Here is a 4,936-nt window from a genome sequence, read left to right on the forward strand (position 1 = left end):
ATTTCTCAATGTTGAGAATGGATGCCTGCTGATTCCTTAGCATATTTCTGGTCTCGTGTATTGCAGCATCATGATCATTGTGTCTCTTTTCGGACGCGGCTATGAATCTAGTGAAAAATTCTTCTAAATAGGCTTTCTTTTCCATTACCGATTCTTCCTTTTGATAAAATCCCCTCTCTTTCTGCTTGTATTTCTCCTCCTTAGCCTTCTTGTATTCTTCGTATGGGAGCCATTCCTTCTTCGGTTTCCGCCAATTCTCGTCGTATCTATCGCCACTTGAGTAGAACACTTGAGCCTTCTTATTTCCATTTTCATCCAAATCACAATCCTTTGTGAGATGGGGCCCTCTACAATTCTCACATCCAACCGGAATAGCATGGATTGTTTGATCCATTTTTTTCATTCTTCTATCTAGACTATCGAGTTTGGCTATCACCGCCGCCATGCTATCATTTGCCGAGTTCACTACCCCCCGACTTACTTCATTTCTTGGATTGTGGTATTCTCTAGAATGCTTAGAGAATTCTTCAATTAACTCCTTGATTACCGGGGGAGCATTCTTCGTGAGCGGGCCTTGTGAATCGAGCAATTGCCTTGTGGTGACATTGACTCCATCATAGAAAATGGAGACCTCTTGTTGGCTATTGAGGTCATGGTGTGGACAATTTCTAAGCTAGCTCTTGTATCTTTCCCAAGCTTCATAAAGAGATTCTCTGGGTTGTTGCTCGAAGTTGGCAATGGCTTTCTTTAGTTTGGCTATTTTGGAGGGCGGGCAAAAGTGATCAATGAATTCTTCCTTCATCTTGGCCCAAGTCCCGGGCCGGTGTCATCGCGCATCCTCTTCTTCCATTCCCCCATGGGGACTTCATCGATATTAGCCATAGTGATATCTAAATCGTCTTCAAACTCAGATTCGTGCTCGTATGTGGGTTCTTCTTCTTCCTCGGTCTCGTACTCGGTGTCTTCTTGAATTGGGTCTCTGATTGTCAAAGAGGCACTGGATGCTCCTGATTTGCTGCTCCTCTTCTTGTTGAAAACGGATTTGAGGTTTTTGAGTGGCGAGTTCTTTGAAGAAGCGGATTCTCCAACGGTTTTGCATTTGCTCCTCCTTAGTGTGGATTCCGGGTCTTCAAGAGGAGGGACCAGAGGTGTATCAGATCCTCGGGTCATGAAACAACTGTAAACAAAATAGAAAACGCGTAAAAAGAACAAAAATAAAATAAAAAATTAAAACTGTAATAGCGATGTACTCGCCGAGTCGGCACGAGTGCACTCGGCGAGTTCAAGGCAAAAATAGAAAAAAAAACATTTCTAGTAACTTTAAAAATGGATTTTCATTAAAACTTATACTACTTACTGAATTACCTTTTAATTAACTTTGTGTAAGATAAATCCCACACAAAGGATCGATTAAATTAGAATTTAACGTTAATTTTAGAACTGTTCCCCGGCAACGGCGCCAAAAACTTGATGTGTGCAAACTCACTTAGTTTTAAACCTACTTTTAATTATAAAATAACACACAAAGGCAGTGGACCTATCAATTGTGGTATAGTTAAATAAGTAGGGTATCGAACACAGGGAACGGAAAATTAAAACTAAAAACTAATTCTATCTAAATTAATTAATAAGTAGGGGGTTTTCTCTAGTTTTACAAGACTAGAAAACTTACTAACTATTACTTAATCTAAAACTTAAAAAAACAAAGAATTAACTAGATTCAATAATGGGAAGGAACTTCTGTTTAGTTCAACTCAATTGATCCTATGGTTGATTTCAAGGTAATGGTGCAATGGTTTAACTCTTTTGTTGGTTACCGATTCAAGTGATTAGATTCGCATTCACTACACTAATCCTTAGCAAATAAACTATCTTAAACAGTGGCCAGTTGTCTAATTCAATTGAATTCACTAGATTAATTATTCGGGTTAATTTAGACTTGCAATAGTTAACTAATTTAGTCTTTTAGTTAACTTCTTGTTGATGGTCATCACACAAGCTCACACATGAATTTACTCAATTTTCTTATTAACTCTAGTTTCATGTTCATTAATCCTAGACATATAACAAAGTGATCACATAGCATATGAGGTTGATAATTAATAGATGTTCATGCTAGTCAATTACCTTCCTATTAACAGAAAATTAATTATCATTCACACATAAGGTTCTTTAGCAAGCTAAAATAACAAAAATCACCAACTTTAAGTTAATCCTACCAAGAATCAAACCATAGTATCAATTTTGTATCCCCAAACAGAAGTCTAAAAGTTTTAGCTCATAATTGAAGTAAATAACAGCAAACAAGCAGATTCTAATTGTTTAACCATAATGACAAAACAAAAGATTAAGTAGAATGATGAAATTTGCCTCAAATCTCCTTCGGAATTGAATTCTAGCTTGTATCTTCGTCCTCTAGGGTTTTTCTGACTCTTTAATCGCAGCTGAACTCCTCTAAATCATTCCAGTATTCCTCTCCATCGTTCTGAGAAGTTATCTTTATATATACGAATCGACTCGTCGAGTCCATCTGTCAGTCCCCGTATGCGATAAGTCTTTGGGTCCCCGAGTCTTTATCTTCTCGAATATTCGTGTGGACTCGCCGAGTAGTCGACCCTACTCGCCGAGTAGGCGTTATTTTTAGTGTTTTTCTTCTTTGATCCATTCTCGAGCTCTCAACCGCTTCTCCTGCTTCCGAGCTTCACTTTTGGACTGAAAACATAATTCAAACACTTTTAAGTACCTTTTGTCCATGAAATGCAATAATTTAGCTAATAAATGAATAAAAATTTACATTTAATATGAACTAAATATGCACGTATCAATGGGTTGAGTTTCTTGTAGGATACAATTGTGAGATTAGTTATCATCCCGGGAAAGCAAATGCGGTAGCTAATGCTCTAAGTCGTAAGGAGCCGAGGGTGTATTTTCATTTGAAATTTATGGGGTTGGTTGTAGTACTAGGAATATTTGAGTAGATTCAGGATGCTTAGGCGAAGGGTTTGAAAGACGACCATGTCAAAAGTGAAATAATGGTGAAGCAACAAACATGTTTAGTAGAGGACAATCTGGGACTCATGACCTTTTAGGGTGACTATGGGTCCCTAAGGTGGGTGGTGTTTGTGACACACTGTTGCGAGACACACATAGATCAAAAATACTCAATCCACCTGGGCATGAAGAGGATTGATGTGTGTAAAACCCACTAGTTTTAAACCTACTTTTAATTATCAAATAACACACAAAAGGCAGTGAACCTATCAATTGTGGTATAGTTCAAGCAAGTAGGGTATCGAACACAGGGAACGGCAAATTAAATACTAAAACCTAATTTATCTAATTTAACTAATAAGTAGGGGTTTTCTCTAGTTTTACAAGACTAGAAACTTACTAATTATTACTAACTTAAACTAGAAAACAAAGACTTGACTAGATTCAATAACGGAGAAGTACTTCTATTTAGTTCAACTTAATTGATCCTATGGTTGATTTCAAGGTAAAAGTGCAATGGATTAATTCTTTTGCTAGTTACCGATTCAATTGATTAATTCCGTATTCACTTCATTAATCCTTAGCAAATAAATCAATTTAAACAATGGCCAGTTGTCTATTTCAATTAAATTTACTAGATATAATATTCGGGTTAAGTTAGACTTGCAATAGCTAATTAATTTATCTTTTAATTAACTTCTTGTTTAATGGTCATCTCACAAGCTTGCACATAAATTTACTTGATTTTCTTATTAATCCTAGTTTCATGTTCATTACACTAGACATATGACTAAAAGTGTTCACCAAGCATATGAGATTGATAACTAATAGATGTTCATGCTAATTAATTATCTCCCTATTAACAGAAAATCAATTATCCTTCATACACAAGGTTCTTTAGCAAGCTAAAATAACTAAATTAACCAACATAGAATTAATCCTACCAAGAATCAAACCATATTACCAATTTCGTATCCCTAAATAGAAGTTTAAAGAATTTAGCTCATAACTAAGGTAAATAACAGCAAACAAATAAGTTCAAGTTGCTTAATCATGTTGACAAAACAAAAGAAACAAATAGAATGGTGGAATTATGCCTTAATTACTCCCGGAATTGGATTCTAGCTTCCTTGGTCGACTTCTAGGGTTCTTCTGGTTTCTTATTCGCAGCTAAGCACTTCTGAATCGTCCCCGAACTTCTTGCTCTCGATCTGTGGAATAATCTTTAAATAAGCGGTTCGACTCGTCGAGTCAAGTGGTGACTCATCGAGTCCCTCTCACATTCTACGTATTGCGATAACTATCTGGAATCCCGAGTCGTTATCCTTCTGATTCCTCGACCGGACTCGTCGAGTAGATATATGACTCGACGAGTAGAAGCTTCTTTTTCAGTGTTTTCCTTCTTCGTTCCACTCTCAATCTTCTTACCGCTTCTCTTGCTTCCTTTTACTTCCGAACTTCATCTTTGGACTGAAAACCATAATTTAACACTTTTAAGTACCTTTTGTCCATAATATGCGATAATTTAGCTAATATATGAATAAAAAACTATACTAAATACACACTAAATATGCACATATCAAAATACCCCACACTTGTCTTTTGCTTGCCCCCAAGCAAAACTGAATTTTAATCATATTAGAATTATGTATAACAACTCCAATCTAACCCAGCCATTATGCCAAGACCGCAACGCATGCATTTGTGTCTAAAATTTTTCCTAAATAACCCCCCATATTCCAAATACTCACAATCCTCATAAACATTCACCCACTCACCCCGAACTATGCTCATTTTATGCAACCCTCCGAATCCATCCGCAGAAAACCTCTTTACCCTCAAGGTGTTTTTAATCGAGCAACCCAAGCATACATATTCTAGAAAATTACAATTTTTCCGATACCACTATGGAATTCTTTGAATTCTTCACTTCTTTGAACATTTC

At 36.4% G+C, this 4,936-nt stretch overlaps 1 non-coding gene across 1 annotated transcript; it reads left to right on the forward strand.

Annotated features, from left to right (window-relative positions):
• The first annotated feature begins 647 nt into the window (after positions 1 to 647).
• LOC145056174 (small nucleolar RNA R71) lies at positions 648 to 754 on the forward strand. The gene has a single exon (XR_013685706.1). It is a non-coding gene; the product is annotated as a small nucleolar RNA R71 (small nucleolar RNA).
• The last annotated feature ends 4,182 nt before the right edge of the window (positions 755 to 4,936 follow it).

This window comes from Lactuca serriola, chromosome 5, assembly GCF_051521515.1.
Source record: "Lactuca serriola cultivar US96UC23 chromosome 5, Lser_US96UC23_V15, whole genome shotgun sequence".
Lineage (NCBI taxonomy): Eukaryota > Viridiplantae > Streptophyta > Magnoliopsida > Asterales > Asteraceae > Lactuca > Lactuca serriola.